This window comes from Amblyomma maculatum, chromosome 2, assembly GCF_055883805.1.
Source record: "Amblyomma maculatum isolate TAMU_Amacu chromosome 2, ASM5588380v1, whole genome shotgun sequence".
Taxonomy (NCBI): domain Eukaryota; kingdom Metazoa; phylum Arthropoda; class Arachnida; order Ixodida; family Ixodidae; genus Amblyomma; species Amblyomma maculatum.
The window spans coordinates 147,448,450-147,468,397 of NC_139345.1; the positions used below are offsets into that span (position 1 = coordinate 147,448,450).

The 19,948-nt window shown below is 46.5% G+C and overlaps 1 long non-coding RNA gene and 1 pseudogene across 2 annotated transcripts; both read right to left on the reverse strand.

Moving 5' to 3' along the window:
• Positions 1 to 8,224: 8,224 nt before the first annotated feature.
• LOC146200136 (uncharacterized) lies at positions 8,225 to 9,084 on the reverse strand (annotated as a pseudogene).
• A 3,699-nt stretch (positions 9,085 to 12,783) lies between these two features.
• On the reverse strand, positions 12,784 to 19,746 carry LOC146200137 (uncharacterized). Of its 2 annotated transcripts, none has more exons than XR_014705192.1 (3): positions 19,612 to 19,746; positions 18,132 to 18,257; positions 12,784 to 13,639 (listed from the first exon to the last, which is right to left on the reverse strand). It is a non-coding gene; the product is annotated as an uncharacterized LOC146200137 (long non-coding RNA). The 2 variants fall into 2 exon arrangements; XR_014705193.1 differs by lacking the exon at positions 12,784 to 13,639 and adding an exon at positions 17,662 to 17,680.
• Positions 19,747 to 19,948: the final 202 nt, after the last annotated feature.

Genomic DNA, 19,948 nt, shown 5'->3' on the forward strand with positions numbered 1-19,948 from the left:
TACAAGATGACATCATTGTCTCAGGGAAGACAACTCAGGAACACGACACCAACCTACTGCTGGTGCAGAGGAAGCTGGAAGATGCAGGTGTTACCCTCAACATCGGCAAGTGCTCCTTTCGACAAATAGAAGTAACATTTTTAGGACACGTCGTAAACTCAACAGGAGTCAGCGCCGGCCCGGAAAAGGTCAGGGCCATATAATCCAGCTCGAGCCACCATGTAATGTGTCAGAAGCCATGTCTTTGTTGGGCTCTGCAAACCACCTAGCGAAATTTCTTCCAGAGCTAGCAGACTTTACGAAGCCTCTCAGAGACTTGCTCCACCAAGACGCCGACTGGCACTGGGGCCCAGCTCAGCAGCAGAGTTTTGACAAACTCAAGCAAGCTTTAAGCAGGACGCCGATTCTCACTCACTACGATGCTCAGTTGCCTCACACAGTGTCTGTGGATGCTTCCTCATACGGTCTTGGGGCTGTACTTCTACAGCAGTCGCACGAAAAGCTCCTACCTGTGGCATATGCATCACGCTCTCTTACGGATACAGAACAAAGATATGCCCAAATCGAAAAGGAGGCACTGGCAATCACATGGGCATGCGAACATTTCCGCAAATATACTGGGATCAACCTTTCACGTGGAAACGGACCACAAGCCGTGAATACCACTGCTGGCGACTGAACGACTTGACGAGCTGAGTCCTCGCCTTCAACGTTTCAGGATGCGCCTTTTAGAGTACGACTACACCATGTCCCACACTCCCGGCAAAAAGCTGTACACAGCTGACCTTCTGTCCCGGAAGCCATCTGGGAAACCAGCAGACAAAGAAAGAACTCTCGAGAGTGCAGTGCGCGAGTTTGAAGAATTAGCACTTGAACAGCTTCCTGCTTCAAACCAAATGCTGGACAGAATCAGGGCAAGCATCCAGTCAGACGAAACACTTTCCAGGGTGGCTACCTTCTGCACTACATCATGGCCAACAGTGCATGGGCTGTCACCTGACCTGAAAAGGTACGTCGAGGTGGCTAGTGAGACTTCGCTCGTTGATGGTCTACTATTCAAAGGCGACAGAATAATCATCCCGCCAGAGATCAGAGTAGAGGTTCTGGAAAAACTCCATGCAGGCCGCTTGGGCACAACGAGGTGCCGAGTGAGGGCAAGAGAATGCATGTGGTGGCCAGGCATAGGCAAGCACATTGAAGACTACGTGGAAAAGTGTCCAACTTGCTGAGAGCACAGAAAGCCAGAAACAGAACCCCTGCTTCTAACCCCATTGCCAGCACACCCTTGGGACACAGTTGGCATGAATCTCTTCCCGCTGGAGGGGAAAGAGTATGTTGTAGTAGTAGACTACTACTCCCGATTTTTTCGAGCTAGAACAGCTGCCGAGGACAGCTACAAAAAACATAGCCCTAGACTTGGAGCCAATGTTTGCACGGTACGGTGTTCCACGGACAATACGCACAAACAACGGGCCGCAGTTCACTTCCACGGAGTTCAAAGAACTAGTGCATCACTGCGGAGCCTCACACACAACCTCAAGCCCTTACTACCCGCAGAGCAACGGTATGGCTGAGAGGGCTGTGCAGACAGCAAAGCAGCTTTTGAGGAAGTCTTCCAACATACACGCGCTGCTTGCGTACAGGGCCCCACCCAGCGTGGAAGGGTTTTCACCAGGAGAACTCTTAATGGGTCTTCGTCTGAACACCTCAGTACCAACCGCTTCGAAGCTGCTAGCCCCGAAGTGGGGCGACAGTGAATTCAGACAAAATAATGAAGCCTACAGAGCTCGTGCAAAACGATCATACGACACCCGGCACAAGGTACGGAGCCGAGAGCGCTTACCACTAGGAACAGCGGTGCGCATCCTCGCTTGAGCTGCATCACACGGCGTGGTAACACAGCCAACATCAGAACCAAGGTCCTACGTTGTACACACCGACAGAGGACAAGCAAGACGTACAGCAAGACACCTGCAACCGTTGCAAGACACGAGCACCACAAGAAGTGGACGTGTTTGTAAGCGACCAGAACGCCTGAACCTGTGAGATCAACCTTTCAAGAAAGGGGGGTGCTGTGGGCGCCACTGACGACAGCGCCCCACCCAGTCAAAAAAAAAACGTTCAATGGGTCCAATTGGGAATTTCCCAATTGAAATGAATTGGTCTAAAACCAATTGTTTTCGCCACCCATTGGGCCTGACCATTTGATACGAATGGGTGCTCCCAATTGAAAATAATTGGTCACCTATGAAGACCAAATGGTTCACCTATTGAACTCAAATGGCACACCCATTGAGCCCAAATTATTTGAACTCACATAGCTGAAAAAAAAAGAATGGAGATGAAATTTTAATGTTTTCTTCCAGAAGTTATAGGGGAGCCGACTTTTATACAAGTGGAATGAAATTACAATTTTTTACAGAAATCATGAGACAAGCAAGCATTACACGCACGGAACTAACAAAGATTGAATGTATATATCCACAGGTTGCAGACTTATATACTCCATTCTTTGAACAGTGCTGCTGGGACCAGTGACACATCTTTGTTATTCAGAGTTAACTTATTTATTTATGCGTGAACTTACAGTGAACACGATATAATCAATTAATAAGATTAAGTGGCATATACTTTTTATAAGAACTTAAATTTTTCACTGTTGTCTCTTTATACAGGTATGTATATCTGTGCACATCTCAGTTAAGGATATCACTGACGATTTTCCCAATTGGGAATGTTTGCTTAGGACCAATTAGAACCAATGGGAAGCCCAGTTGGAAGCCCAATTCGTTTCAAATGGGCGTCCCATTTGGGAGCGAAATAATCCCAATTGGGATTGAAATAGCCCATTGGGCTTCCCATTAGCTCAATGGATTTATTCAATCCCAATTGAGATGCCCGTTGGTTTCTTCAGTCCCAATTGGGAGTCACGAAACCAACTGGGCGTCCCAATTGGGAGTGAAGAAACCAACTGGGCTTCCCAATTGGGAGTGAAGAAACTAGCTGGTTTGGACAGTACCTATTGGACAAACCCTTTGGGATTGGCAGAACCAATTAATTCAATCTGACTGGTCTTCCAAATTAAACCCATTGATTTTTTTTTTACTGGGCCAGCGGCAAGCTAACCAGGCGGACCGCCGGGAGACCCCGGCATGGGCGACCACGCTAACCGCGCCAAGGAGAGCGAAAACGGGCGCCATTACCTGATGCATAAATAAACAGTTTTGCTTGTTATACTGGCTACATCTACCACACTAGATCCTTGATATATGGCAAATTCTGCACCATTTCGTATATCTATGACAGCATAAAGCGTTTTTTGGGTAGAATCAATTACACATAGGACATGTTGCCCCAGGCGTTGCGAAACGATGAATTCTTTTCAAAGCTCTCTTGTGAACCCGCAAGCACTAAAGTCTGGCTCCATCAAAGGAAGTCTCTAGTAATTCGAGCACAGGTGGAAAGGGAGAAAACGGATAGTAAAAGTCTGATGGCCAGCTTTGCACATCATTTTTTACAAAGGGATGATGACGATACGCTTATTTAGAGCCGTAACAGGGGAGAAATTATTTTCTCCGTCTTAGGTTTTAGAAAATACTTTATGGCTGTAATTAAAATTAACTGGGAAATTGCAGAATCAATGGAGAAGAAATGTTCTGAAAACCACCGACAAAAATAAAATGGCAGCGTGCTTCGTACTCATGTAGTCCTTATATATTCCAGCGAGCGTGGGGGGCCTCAGGGTCCTTAAACTACTGGTGGAGGGAAAGGGGGGAGGGGGGGGGGGGGGGGGCTTTGACCACTCGAGACCCTGGGACCCGCCTTCTCATAGCTAGCCGTAATTGCTAGGCCGCGGTAGCGACCATGTGTATAGGAGCCGGCACGCGTCTGTGGCTTGAAGCCTGGCCCTCCATCAGCCAGACGGTCTTTGGCGGGTGTGCCAGGTCTGTCGTAATCCGAGATGATCGGTGCCGTAATCGATGGCGCACAGTCGACCAAACGCGCTATATCCCTTTTAATTCACAAGCATTTCACTCCAGAAAAGTCGAGCACCAGGCAGGGGAAAACTTGTACCCATTGGAAAACCGATGGGTGCCCGGCGGCGTATCAGACACAAGGACGGGATTCATCATCAGATAGTGGACCTGAATGCATTGACGCAATCCGTACGAGCTCCCACCACAACGCCGAGGAGAGAGAGAGAATTAACATTTATTGCACCCGTCAAAAGGTTGGTGAGGATCCGAGGCGAAGCTCTGTCCAAACCATGTCCTCCCCCTCAGCCGTCGACCTGGATCCCTTGGATCTAAGCAGCGGCCAGAGCAAGACGGATGACTTCTCGTTGCCCTTTTTCGTCCTGCTTGAGAAGTAGTGCCTAACAGGACTCATCTGTTCGGTCAGGTTCTCCAAATCTAGGACACGTCCATATCATATGGATCCTGTCCGCTATGCCATCGCAACGTTTGCACCTGGGGCTAAAAATTTCCGGGTGTCACCCTAGTAGCACACTTTGTTGCCTCAATGTGGCCGCAATGTTTGCTTTCAACATTGCCTTAACGTGGCTAGTGTCCTCTTTTTGCCACGTTGCTGCAACATACATAAGACAACATTGAAGCAACATTGCACCAATGTTACAACAACCTTTAGTCAATGTTTAAGCCACTTCTGAAGACGATATTAATGCAACATGGCTGCAACATTTTCTTAATATTGGTACAACTTTTTATTTGCACACATGCAACATTCCCATGACAACGTTAGTGCAATATTGCTGCAAAGCTATTGTAATGTTTCAGAAACTTTCAGGCAACATTCCAAGCTACTGAAATATTCCGCCGCATTGATGGCCACTAGCTATCGATGCTTGCTGTTCAATAAATTTATCTTGTGAAAGGCTAAACCATGTGCAATGGTATCGTCGTACCACAATGGTTATGGTAGCTTAAGGTCGCAAGAATGAGCAACTGAACATTACTCGTTGCCACACGGCAGTGCAGTGCAGAGGAGTATGAATACCTAAAAGGCTGCACTGGACAACACAGCTTTTCCTCACTTTTCAAGCCGCTTGCTCTGAATGAGACCTTAAATGTAATATTCATCAGCTCTGTACCGGTGCTCATTTAGACGCTATAAGCTGCTGTGACCTGAAAATGGCACTGAAAGTGGTTATTCTGGCAATTAGAATGATTTATATATATGCATTTGCATTACAATCATTTGTTTTTTAGCGCTATTTTATTTGTCAAGAATTTATTCAATTAGCCTAACAGCAAGCTTGATTCCAGTATACTCATTAGCTTGACATACAGAAGCTAGTTTCACAAATGTAAGACATTTACTTCAAGACAATCGTTTTATGCAGAAACTTTCAACAATCATACATAGCACACAGCCAATTTGGCTACTCAAGAACAGGAAGCACAAATAATGTCAACAGTTACTAAGCACATCAGCATAGCTTTAAAATGTGCATGTCCCTCAACTTGAGTTTTACAAACATGACACTTTAGTAAACTATTAATTGCAGAAACTTGCAACAAAATATAAAACAGCAGTACTGCCTATTCAGAAAAAGGAAGCAGATATATAACATACAGAACATTTACACAGGCACATTGGCATAGATTGAAAAATGTGCCACATGGGCCTACATTTCACAGACAAGGTTTATTTTATTTAATTACTTTGTTCAGCAACTTGCAACAAAGGTACAAAACAACACTCAGGCTACTCAGGAACAAGAACCAGAGACAATGTTTTGAACAGTTACTGGGCACAATAGCATAGCATGAAAATGCACCCACCACCCCTCCAACTTGCATTTACAAATATAAAACACTTCAGTAAACTATTTACGCAAACACTATAGCACAGTGTAGCACTATTTTGTGCAGAAATTTGACACAAATGCATATACAAAGTAGGAGTACAACCTAGTTCAGTTTTCAGAAACAAGCAGACATATTATGAACAGTAGAGACATTACGACTAGTTTAATCCTTCCTTCTTTGGACATGCGCCATTGCACTGGAAAACTACAAACAAGTATTGTCAGCATTTTACTGAACAATTTAGCATGTCTAAAAATGCTTGTGCCCTGGTAGCCTCCAGCTGGTCACGATGAGGGTCTCTTCCACACCATGATGTTGTCACAAGTGAAGCTGCATCCCTGAAAAAAAAAAAAAAATCGAATTGCTAAGTTAAGCATCTTGGTGGGCACATCTCTAATTACAAAATTTTTACGCTGCTCTATGAACACTGACATGGACAGCTGTCACGACCATTATCAGGACTGACATTTGCCGAACAGTTTTCGACTTCGTTCCGGTTGGCGTAACTTAACCTGTTGCCAGACTATGCTACCAGTGTTTCCACCAAATTTGACGGCCAAATTTGACGGGCACAGTGTGGCTCGTCCACCACTCCCTCACTCACTTCCTCGGAACTTTCCTCCTCGCAATCCCACGCTTACAACCTTACAATACCGCGCTTGCCGCTGCAAAATAATCACGCGCGCTCGCTATGACCGTTACGCGCGCTCGCTGTTGGCGGCTGCGAATTTCGACTACGCGTGCTGTGAAGGTTTTCTTTTTTTTTTTTTTTTTTTTTTTCCGGTTATTCAACGCGCGCTCGCTATGACCGTTGGCGGCTTTTTTTTTTTTTTTTTTTTTTCCTTCCGGTTATTCTACGCGCACTCGCTATGCGAATGTCGACTACGCGTGCTGTGAAAGTTTTTTTTTTTTTTTTCTTCCGGTTATTCTACGCGCGCTCGCTATGACCGTTGGCGGCTGCGAATTTCGACTACGCGTGCTGTGAGCTTTTTTTTTTTCTTCCAGTTATTCTACGCGCACTCGCTATGACCGTTGGCGGCTACGAATTTCGACTACGCGTGCTGTGAGTTGTTTTTTCTTCTTCCGGTTAGTCTTGGCAATGTTTTCCTCCTTTCAGCTGCTGTCAAATACCGCGATTGCCTTACACAATGACCGTTCGATCGGCACGCATGTTTTCCGGCTGACGCTACACGGCCAAATTTTTATTTTACGGCAATGTCTTCCGGCTGGCGTTACATAACCTCGACGGCGCTTATGGCAGTCTTAGCGGCTTTGATGCTTGTGGTAGCCTTAGCGGCGTGCTCTGATATCTACTTCCGAACTTCGCAGCTGCGAATTTCGGCTACGTGTTCTCTTATTTATTTATTTATTTATTATTATTTTTTTTTTTTGGCTTCGGTGTACTCTTGACAACGTTTTCCTCATTTAAGACACGGCTGCGAATGTCGGCACGCCTGTTTTCCGGCTGGCGTTACATAACCTCGACGGCGCTTATAGTAGCCTTACCTGTTTTCCGGCTGGCGTTACATAACCTCGACGGCGCTTATAGTAGCCTTACCTGTTTTCCGGCTGGCGTTACATAACCTCGACGGCGCTTATAGTAGCCTTACCTGTTTTCCGGCTGGCGTTACATAACCTCGACGGCGCTTATAGTAGCCTTACCTGTTTTCCGGCTGGGGTTACATAACCTCGACGGCGCTTATAGTAGCCTTACCTGTTTTCCGGCTGGCGTTACATAACCTCGACGGCGCTTATAGTAGCCTTACCTGTTTTCCGGCTGGTGTTACATAACCTCGACGGCGCTTATAGTAGCCTTACCTGTTTTCCGTCTGGTGTTACATAACCTCGACGGCGCTTATAGTAGCCTTACCTGTTTTCCGGCTGGTGTTACATAACCTCGACGGCGCTTATAGTAGCCTTACCTGTTTTCCGGCTGGCGTTACATAACCTCGACGGCGCTTATAGTAGCCTTACCTGTTTTCCGGCTGGTGTTACATAACCTCGACGGCTCTTATAGTAGCCTTACCTGTTTTCCGGCTGGCGTTACATAACCTCGACGGCGCTTATGGTAGCCTTACCTGTCTTCCGGCTGGCGTTACATAACCTCGACGGCGCTTATGGCAGTCTTAGCGGCTGCGACGCTTGTGGTAGCCTTGGCGGCGTGCTCTGATATATACTTCTGACCTTCGCAGCTGCGAATTTCGCGTGCTCTGATTTTACTTCCGATGTGTAGCAAGTCGCGTACGGTTAACTGAGGTTAGAAGATTAGACTGGAGACGTGGCACTGGTAAGAAACTACGAGTGACCAGAGAGAGGGTGGGGCCGGAGCGGACAGCGACGACTCTGCATCTCTTGGTGGCTCCAATAGGAACCGGTTAAAAAATTGTGACAGTAGGTGCTGTCGCTGAAGCCAGCGTTGTTTGCCCCGACTTCGAAGCAAATAGATCAGCGGCGACTTCGACGGCGAAGCCAGGGTCCTTTACAGCGGATAGCATCTTGCGATGGCTTCCATTAGGCGCAGAAAAGGGTCTGAACACTTCGTGCGGCCGTTGATGGACTGCCACCAATGCCAGTAGAGGTGCGACTCCAGAAGAGCCGATGACGTCTTCTGGCCGTTGCGCACTAGCTAGCGCTTCATTTTTTGCCATGCGCTTTCAATGCGCTGAGTGTTTGCTCCGGTCGTGGGGTCGACAAAATGGATGGTGTGGTTCACCGTGTGCCAGTTGAGATTCAGGGGAACTCCGGATGGGTCCTGAAGGGTCGGAATACAGTTGTACGCGGCCCATTCATCACTGTAAACTGTAGTTCCTGGCTTGATGTTGGCCGCGATGATAGGGCCTAAAGTAGCTGCGTCCCTCTTGTCAACTTTGAAGAGGCGAAGCTCTCCAGTCTGGGACCACACCATCCCAAACACCCACGGACCCTTATCGGCGACACCACCGTAGTTATTCCGGTGCCTTGGAGGAACATTGTCGCCGGATAGAAGCCTTCCTCTGTTGGCTTTCCGCTTTCCACGCAAGAGGCATTCATCGATTTGAACCTCTTCGCCAACTCCTCCCATGGGAGGCCGCTGGAGAAGCTCCTGCTGCAGCACTTCCCGGGTGTAGTTTCGCCAGTCTGTGCGGGCATCGTTGTGAAGCTCGAAATCTTTGAGCACGAGCTCCCGGGTCTGTCTGGATGTCAGTTCTTTCGCCATACAGTAGGTGATCCAAATTATGTCTCGCCTTGACAACTTTACATTTGGACGTCCCAAACGGTCTGTACAGGCAAAAAAAAGACCCTTGGCCTTGTACCCCTCGAAGCACACCGGTGCCATGAAGCTGTGAAAGCTGCTTGCGGCCCCTATTACATCTAAAACTTGGCCGCATTCCATTTTTGGCTTTCCTGTTAAATGTCACCACTTCTCCTTCGCAGGAAGGCTTGTCGGGGTTAAAGGTAAGGTCTTTACAGACACCCCAGTAATCCGAAGTTGCAGGGCGGCCTCCCTGGCTACTGGCTCGGGATGGCCGGCTTACAGTTGATTCGGGGGTAAGCCTAAGCTCGCGGAGGAATGCTTGCTCAGTCTCAAATGTCTTGATGGCGGCACATACCTCGCCGACCGAAGGGTCAATTCTTGAGGTCGCCATATACCTGTGATATCCCGGTTATAGGGCTCTTTTCGGGGTAGAGAGCAGGAATCACACGAAATAGGGCCAGCAGCAGACTTAATCAGAGCTTGATGCCCCCGCTCACCCGACGGTCTTGAGGCTGAGCCTGGAAGCCGACGCCACTGCGGTGATCCGGTGTTTTAGGTGGGAGATGGTGGCCTTAGATTCAGGCAGCGCTGACGGTGACGGTTTACAAGGCGAGCTGAATATATGCGCAGGCAGGACTAGCGAGCTGTCTTCGTATCGTTATGACCGTGCATCATCCGCACTTGCGCACTCTATTGTTCGCCTGTAGGCATGGATAAGTGCTGTGGATATGTGCTGTTGGTACAAGGGCGCTAAGTGAGCCTGTTTCCATGAATCCTTTTGTGTAAGCCTGTTTTGCTTTGTGGAGACCCTGCAAATGCCAAATTGACCCTGTCAAGAGAACTTCTAGAAAAATACAAAGAAATGTCCCCCTGCGGGATATAGCCGGAAGTGCTTTCGTTCAATTGTTCACCCTTCCCGTCGAGAAGCCCTATCGTCCAGTGAGGAATGCCTACTGTCCAAAGGAGACGACAGAGTGACATGTCCACTGACTTGCAGGACAAGAAAGGAGCATGACGCATACGGCCATTAGATGATTTCCCGGAAATGCAGGAAAGATTTGCAATTGCTGGAAAGGGATAATGCTGGGAGCAGTATGTGGCGCGCACGTGCACTTGGGTTTCTGAGAAGGTTATGTAACGCCAGCCGGAAAACAGGTAAGGCTACTATAAATGCCGTCGAGGTTATGTAACGCCAGCCGGAAAACAGGTAAGGCTACTATAAGCACCGTCGAGGTTATGTAACGCCAGCCGGAAAACAGGCGTGCCGACATTCGCAGCCGTGTCTTAAATGAGGAAAACGTTGTCAAGAGTACACCGAAGCCAAAAAAAATAATAATAAATAAATAAATAAGAGAACGCGTAGCCGAAATTTGCAGCTGCGAAGTTCGGAAGTAGATATCAGAGCACGCCGCTAAGGCTACCACAAGCATCAAAGCCGCTAAGACTGCCATAAGCGCCGTCGAGGTTATGTAACGCCAGCCGGAAAACAGGTAAGGCTACTATAAGCCCGACAAGGTCAGTTGTTGGGCGAGTTGGTGACGATGTTCCATATCTACAGCGCGATAAACGGGACAAGAGAACACAATAATGACAAACACAGCGCTGACTGACAACTGATTTTTTATTGCTTGTCCAGTCGGTATATATACCCCACTGGAAGGCAGAGATAGAAATCAAGACACACAGATCATGAGAACACATAAAATTCACACTGCTACAGGGTCGCATCAACATTCGCATTCGAGATAAGCTGTTTCTTTTTCTGATAATGCCACAGATGGTGCACTTATACAACTTTCCGAGAGCCTCGCTATCATTAGTGCTTCCACCACCTCTCTAGTCAACTGGTCACGATGGCTTCCTAAAATCATACACTCATTGTACAAAGGTTGGCAGGCACTCCTATCGTCACCTTCGTCACCTTCCTTGCAGCTGCTGCAGTGCTTAGCCACGTGACCGGTAATAGGGACATGCGTAACATTATAATAATGTTCTTTTAATCTTTCGTTAAGACATCGGCCAGTCTGGCCGATGTAACTCTTCCCACATGATAGCGGCAGGGAATAGATTACACCTTCCTGGCACTTCACAAATTTTTTGGCGTGTCTTTTTCCTCCTAACCGACTCTCGAAACTGGTCAAAAAGGTCAGTGGAGTGACCTAATACCGGCTTTTCTGTTTGGGCTGCAGAAATAGTCTGAAAGAACGACAGTTAGCCAATAAAGAAAATGTTATAGCAATGTCATCGTATGTGGTTCAACATTTATACATCATTTGACAATATTGCTGCAATGTGGAAAGACCACTTTAGAGCAACATTGCCAGCATGTTACTTGTTAACATTGCAGCAACGTTATCGAATGTTGAAAGTTTTCTCATTATGTTGGATAAATGTAGTCCAATGTTATCGCAACATTGTACAACATTGACAATGTTGCTGCAATGTTACAGAAACATATTGTGCTACTACTTGCTTTAAAGCTGGAGGTTCGGGAATACTCCAGTCTGTAGCTTACGCCACATAACCTCCTCGCTTTTGGTGAGTTGCTTACACGCTTTTGGTGAGTTGCTTACACGCTTTTGGTAGTACTGATCTGCCTAATTTGTAATAATTTAGGATATCTTGGTAGGTGTTAAGGTCATCGTCGAACTGCAGGGGCTCCTCATCGCGCAAGGGGTACGGGGTTGCGCATAAGTCGTCACTGGGATCCCGGAATGTAGCTAATCCTCGGGCCAGTACGTGCGCTTTCTCGTTCCCCCTCAACCCCTGGTGCGCCCGTGTCCAAATGAGCGCGACCTGCTCTGCCGGTGGTGGACCACTGGCCAACACTCTTGCTGCTATGGCCGAAATGCGACCCGCGTCAAAGTTTCTAATCGCTGATTTCGAGTCTGTAACTATAATTTTGACCTGTTGTTGTGTTAGAGCTAGCGCGATGGCCACCTCTTCCGCCTCCGTTGTGGTCGAATTTCGGATGCTGCAGCAAACTACCGAGCCCGTCTTCTCTAGTTGCTACTGAAACACGTTCCCAACCGTTCGCGCATTGTGCGGCATCTGTATATAAGACGTCCTGTCTTCCCTCAAAACGGGCTTGCAGCGCTGTTGCTCTATCACTCCTCCGGCTCTCATGGTAAACGGGGTGCATGTTTTTGGGGAGCGGGAAGAACATATGTCGAGTTTGCTATCAACAGAAACACCTCCGGTAAGACGCACAGCTGCGGCCATCAATTTTCCTCTACTAATTTCCCCACCTAACCCGAAGTCTTCTTGAATAAGCTCATCGCCCATGCGGATTACCAATTCTACCATGGCTTACACGCCACGTATTATGGCCCGCTGGCGTCAGTATACAGATGAAATTATTACGTGCCCCCATTGTACGACTCTAACGCGCGGCGGCATGTCTCATCTACTCTGGGATTGTCCTGCTTTTTCTACTGGACGCTCCGAGATCGAACCCTACCGCCTGAACTACTGTTCCCATCTAGAAACTGATGCTAGCACACAGATTATATTCGCCATGTATGGCTCCCTTAGTGGCCATTTGAGTGACGACCTGTGCAAATAATGAAGATTGTGCTCTCCTTTACGGCCCATTCGTGGCCATGAGTCTTCCTATTCAATAAAGGACGATCAATCAATCAGTCAATTCCCAGGCACTTGAATCCAGTTTTTCAGGTCAGGGGATCTCGGCATCTCGGTGTGTCTGACAAGGTCTCCCAGACGGCCATAGACGTCCGACGGTCGACCGACGGACGTCCGTTCTCGGACCTTCGGACATCCGACGGAAGTCCGGTGATGTTCGATATACGTACAGCGGACGTCCGTCGGACTATCGTTCGTGGATCCGGATCGCGTCCCACGGACGTCCGACGGGCAGCCGGAGGCGGACATTCGGACGTTTCCCGGAACATGCTTGCAGGGCCCGCTATTCGTGTAAAAACTTGACAATAACATTCGTGTAAAGCTCAGCAAGCATGTGCCATGGAAATTTCAGTCACATACTAGTGCTCAATGCCTTTGTCGTTAGAGTAAAGCAGACAATAGAATATGCAACAGGTTCAAGTTTCCTGTTGTCTGCTTTACTTTCACACACAAAGCACTGAACAGTAGTGTGCAAACTTCCATCAAAGAGGCACATATGCTAGCTGAGCTTTACACAAATGCACCATTCCTGAAAACATGCTAAGTGCATAGGCATACCAGCATGCAAGGTTGTAAAAAAAGCATTTTTTTTGCCTTTATTGCAAAAACTGCATGCATAAATAGTCTACACTAAAAAAATATCGATGTTAAGGAATGGCATGGTAAAATGCAGGCCAACTGGAGTATTAAGAATCTACTTGAATAATTTTTTTAAATTATCCTTGGCCGTGACAGCTCTTCCCTTGGGGAGGTGGTGGAGGAAAAGGTATTTATTGAAACCTAATATTTCGGAATTAGCGAGATGATCGAGTTCTGTGTGGGCGGCCTCCGCGGGCCGGGATTCCAGGAGCAGTTACTATCCTGTGCATTTGCTCGATCAGCTGTTGCTAGTCTTTCAGGCCTAAGATGGAAAGAGCAGGATGGGCTCCTCCTGCAATAGAAGGGAAAATGAAATTCAAGTTATCTGTGCTGAACTTTGATTACACATCTCCAAGGGCAACTGCCAGTTTCTCTCAATTGCTTTTTCCAGATGGCACTGTACGCATGCATCTCCATTCAGAACTGTCACATACTATAAGAAAGGTCATATAACTGCAGCAAAACCCATGCAGAATAACAAAAGATACAAACGTAGTTTGACGAGAACCTGGCATTCAGTATTTTAATGTTTTTATGTTGTCACTTTGAACATGCCACTCTGAACAAACATGGCATGTTATGCTTGCTGCTACGCGCCCTCAGCAATGCCCAAGACATGGAGCGCACATGCAGAGAAACTAAGCATAAAGGATGCTGTATATGAACATAAAGCACAGCCAGAGCATTGCAGTATTACACAGGTACGCATTGGCGGCAGAAACCTGCATTTTGAGCGGTTTAACAGGCAGATTTCTAAAGTCATTGTTCCTGCTCTGAAAAGAAGTGATCAATAATAACATCATTTAAAATTGTTACCTTTTTGTTCTGTAAACTGCACATTTCGCTGGTTTCCATGTACCCTCTACTGAAGACATTCCCTGGGCGTGTCGGGGGTATATCGACATCAACATCTAGGCTACAAGCGTCTAGAAAGCGTCTCCTTAGAGCACCTGCGACGAATTAACTTATCTGATAACATGCAAGCTGCTGCAGCAGAATAAAGATAGACATTTGACATGTGGCTAAAGCCCAATGTGGAAGCATAGCCCGCCGCAGTGATTGCGCAGTGTTCATGCTTCTACAAGAGTTAAAAGTAAAGTTATTTGTTTACCCACAGCGCTATGCGACATTACAATAGCAAGGCTTATAGTTACACAAAACACAAAAAGCTGATAACCACAAGCTCCTGATGTATTACCGGCAGCATGCAGCATGGATGTATGTCATGGATCTCTCAACTACGCACAACAAATTACAAAAAAAAATAATGGTATTTATAAATGCAGCCAGCTGTTCACAAGAAACACTGTAACTTTTTATGGGGAAGGTAGTGGGCGCCAAAGAAACTGCCCCTGTAAAGGCGCCTAATTTGCCCCTATGTAATATCGGGGACAAGTGTGTGGACTTCACAAACTGCAATCAAAGCACATAACTTTCACATCGACCAGGAAACTCGGACCATACTTGTCGATGTGAAAGTTGAACGTTAGTTCTTTCATGTGTGCAAGAGAAATAAGGTCACAATTCGTTTACATCGCGATTCTAGTCCAAAATCTACAGACATACTGTCCAGACTTTCGCCCCCGCAGTATAAGCCACCACTTGGGTAAGAGATTAGTAAAAGAAGTGTATAAAAGACATTAGTGCTGTTGGACAGCCATAGCTATAAAAATGGTATCGACATTGGAGTACTACCTTAAGGCGGGGCCTAGGGCATTACAAAAGCAAGAGTTAGTGTCCGCTGATCCTCATTTGAATGAACAAAAAGAGGGGGGGGGGGAAGAAATCTACCTCAATTACATGTTTTGAGTGACACCAAGCCGCAGTTAGTATTAAAGATATCACACAGTTTTGTGGAAGATTTGGGAGCGCTTTGCAGCTTTCTTACAGGATTGGACGAAAGAGCTCACCATCTTCAGAAAGGCACATTATATAGAAATGAAAATAGTGAATTTACTGCATCTGGCCACAACAACTTGCACACGGAGAGGAAGATGAACTGAAAATTTTATACATGAATGTACGCATTTACAACAGGTGAAACAATGACCATGATCTATGCCGAAGAGTAAAGAGATCAAAATCTAGCTCAGAACGAGTTCTCCAGGCCGCGGGGCCGTTTCATTAACTTCGGGACTCCGCCCACATTTCTTCTCCCCGATGACAACGAACTCACACATGACTGGCTAACAAACATTTTGGCATGTCTTTCCACTTTCATAAGTTCTTCACCCTCTCCCTAATACAAGCAATGCAAAAGGGACAACAAATTCGTTTCACAACAAACGGAATTTAGAGAATGGACCTCGAAATGATTGGCTCACTAGGTCACATGCCAAACTCTCTCCCCTCGGAAAAAAAAAAAGAAAATAAATAATTAGAACCCATCAAAACGGTGTCCCACGTGCGCAACCATTGCCCAAAGCTTGCATCCTTGGCGGCTCCTTTTACAGGGCAATTATTGCAATTATTGGCGTCCGAGTCAGCACCATTGCGGACCACATCAGAAGAGCCAACCCACATCATACCGTCACTGTTACACACTTGCCCTTTTTCAACGCCGCTATCTCCCACCATTGCTAACATCCAGGGTTGGAATCCTCAACGAGACCCCACTCAGCGCGCCTGCACTGAATAATTGTCACTTTTATGGGCTCCCCAACAAGGAAGAGGGCCTTACACTCTTCAACCTGACAGTGTTTTTTCTTTGAACGATAAGCAGTTCTTCCAAAAGAGGTGCTCGTTTCAAAGCTGTGCTGCCTCCGGGTGATGGGTCCGGTCAGCATACTAAGGATCCCTTAGTACGCTTAGTACTAAGGACCCCTTAGTTGTATACTGTTCGTAAAGCTCCTTAAATAAAAATGAGCCCCTTACATGACACAGCAACGAGAACAAACTGCCTGTCCCCGCGTCTTCGAGTGCGACAGCAAAGTCCTCGAAAGAGGGGACTTCTTTCCCTCTCTGCCTACGTTTCCGTTAAGCACTGTAGCTGCTGTAGCTGCCTATCTGTGCGCGTCTCTCCGCCTCCTGTCCGAGGGCAAGTGGGAGACGGCCGCAGCTGGGCATTGAACAGGTGACCCAAAAAGAGCAGACTAATAATGGTGCCTAGCATACCCACCGATCCCTTACAGAAATCATTAAAGAAATGAAAGCAACACATCAGATAACACTACAATGTTTCTAAGTACAAAGTCGACAACTCCAAGTCATATAAATATATGTACATCTCCGCACATTAACTAGACAGAAACAGTGCAGAGTAAACTAGTAATTCAGTGTCTAGCAACACTATTAAAAGGGGATAAAGGCCACGGGGGGCTACGATTATTAGTACCGTTTTGCCTTTAAACTACAATAACATACTAGTTGCAAGCTTAAAATCAAAGATTCACGCCTGTCCCACCCACAGCAATGGAACACACATCTGACTCAAGTCTGCAGAGAAAGAGCAAGCTAGACTATTGCAGACGCACCCTTGGTTATTTTTCTGGCATTTCTGAGGGTGAAGAATCTGACTTGTCAGTAGCATGTATATGAATAAGAACCCTATGACAGTAAATGCATCAGATTTTCTGGAGTGGCTTTTCTTTGCTGACCACATATGAGGTGAGCTATAATTTATTCAACTTGGCCTAGGTTTATTCTATGAATAACAAAGCTATAGCAGGTACACAGTCGTCCACTCAGGCTGAACATGCGAGTGCGTGGCATCCACTTTTTGAGATGCCACTGCATCCATCGCAGCCGCACACCGTAGCGAAGAGGCAGACAGCGTGAAGTACCAGCCTCTAGTCCCTCTACCACCACTGGGGTCCCAAACTAGGGACCCCTTGTTTTTGTCAGGACAGGCCCCCTCAGGGTCAGCTAGTAACCTCCTGTATTTGTATCTGATGGCAATGTTTTCCACCACCACCCACAATATGCAGCTGCGCATCACAGCAGATGTGAAGCAACAGCTCCTGGTCCTTCTATGCATAAGCCACTTTGCCTTGATGCATGCCTGCGCACCATAGTAAAGAGGCAGACGACATGACGCAGCAGCTCATGGTACCTTTACACATGAGCCCCCCATTGTACTTCGATACGCACCATAGCAAATATACACACTACGCCACACAGCTGCTCCTGGTCCCTCTATGCATAAGCCATTTTGCCTCAATACGCACCTGCGTACCTGAGCGAAGAGGCAGACGTGAAGCTGCAGCTCCTGGGCCCTCCATGCACAAGCCACTTAGCATCAATGCACGGCTGTGCACTGTAGTAAAGAGGCGAAGGACGTTATGCAGCAGCTCCTGGTCCCTCTACACATCAGCCATTTTGCCTCAATGCGCATCTGCACACCGTAACAAACAGCCAGATGTGACAAAGAAGCTCCTGGTTTCTCTACAAATAAACCACTTTGCCTCAATGCACGTCTGCACACCGGAGCAAAGAGGCAGATGACGTGAAGCTGGAGCGGCTGGTCCCTCTACGCACAAGCCACTTAGCCTTGATGCATGGCTGTGACGGATGCATTGCTGTTTTGCAAACTGCATGCCACACATTCCCATTCAAGCTAAGAGTGGACGACTGTGTCCAATGACAAAAAGTAACATGGTGGACAATGTAAAAAGAATTTGCTGCATAAAGTTTGTTGAAACCAGTTCTACATCCTACATGTAAACAAGCTAAAACCTTAATGTCGAAGGGATGTCCTGTGTGTTTAAAATCATCACGCTCAAACAACTTCAACACTGACAATCATGATTCAATATTAATAATATAGATAATGATACAATACTCACTTTTAGCCATACCAAAGAAATGAGAATGCAAAGGGATGTTGCTGTTTTTCCCCCGTGGATGACAGTTTTCCATGTTCAAAGTGCTGCTTCCTGTTGGCCTACGAAATCGGCTACAGCAAATGGCATCTGAAAAATTTTTGGAAGCCTCACGCTAGTCTTCAACGAGAAAAGCATTGCCATACAGAAGCAGAACACAACAATACATTAAAAGCACCAACTGCGGTGCTGTTTTTAGGATGACTAGGTAGAGGTTTTGCTGTAGCAAGCCAAATGTTAGCCTTCAATAAGGAAAGCATTCCCATACAGAAACAGAACACAAAATCTTTTACAACACATTAAAAGCATCAATTGCACAAATGCTTGTAAGATGACCAGGTACAGGTTTCTGCTATAGCCCACATCATGTGACCAGCGGTTATCAGAAGCCTTGTATGTGAGCATGATGCCCTAGATTCAATTTATGGCTATCACTGTATTAACAAGCATGGGTTTAAAGCTACTTTAATATGATAATCTAAGAACATGGTAAGAGCTTTCAGTGCGACACATAAGCTCAGTATCATGCACTATAAGGTGCTGCATGGCTCTAGTGCAGCTTTGGCATTATCTCGCTGTCAATAATGCAGTGAAGTTCTGAGGAGCCTTTGAATATCTGTAAGGACAAAGCAACAACAATTTTGTTTTCATCTCACTTTTGCTCAACTTTTTTTTTTTTTTGAGCCCGCGGCTTGCATGGCCTCCCAGTATGCCTGTTTTGCATAAAAGAAGGCGTTGCAGGCACCAGAGCTCACAGCCCAACTGTATCGCGGCGGCGGCATGTCAAATTCGTGCCAGAACAGCGCAGAACAACGGGTCAAGAAAAAGACAAGTGCTGACTTTTTTTTTTCTCTCATCTCCTTGTCCGGTTGTTCTGCGCGGTTCGGTCCCACATGCATAACCAACATGCGCAAGGTGCTGTCCTGGTTTGTCAAAGCTGAAGGAGAGTACTAAACCTTTAGTTATTTAGTAGCTACAGCCGTTCCTTCTAGAAACTGTAGTTGCCGTAAAGCTCGAGAGAGAAAGATCAGCGGCTGTCCATTAAAAAAAAAAAAAAAACAAAAAAACTCGCGACGTTTTCACAAGTGTAGGCATGTCGCACGATAGGCTCGAGGAGTGCAAAAGTTTTCTCGTATAGTTTTTACAACTCAGCACGTTGCGCATGGTTAACAAATTAACTCCTTTAAAGCTCGGGCAGGCACTCCTTTATCAGAGACAGAGAAGTTGCGCTGCTTACTGGCGCAGCGTCCAGTAATGCCGAAAAGATGGCCCTCAGACTTGAGGCTGCACTTTAGTTAGTCGGCGCGGAGCCATCCTGTCAGTCTCGCCTAAAACACTCGACCGTTCGGCTGCTGTACAGAGCTGTTTCCTTACGCAAAAGCTCACCACTATCGGTGCATCGAAAAGTTCAACTAAAGAAACAAAAGTTCGGTGAAATACTTACTTTGGAATCAGCGGGTGAACAAAGTGTGCCAGCCGCACCAAGCCACAGCAAAAACAATGCTAGCAGTGCATTACAGCCGTAGGTATTTGTAACTGCGCAGAAAATGCAGAACACGAAAACGTGAAGCCATCTTCCATGACTAAACTTCAACTTGTCAGGTGGATTGGATTGGCTCATTTCAGATTTTTTTGAGGATAGGTTCGGTTTCGTTCTTTTTGAGCTTGCTGCTTGCTGCGTCTATTCAGCCACTGATTAAAATTTCACCGAAGCATCATGATAGAAACGTGTTTAATGGCTATTTAACTTTTAATCAAAAATTTTGGATGGAAGAATTCAA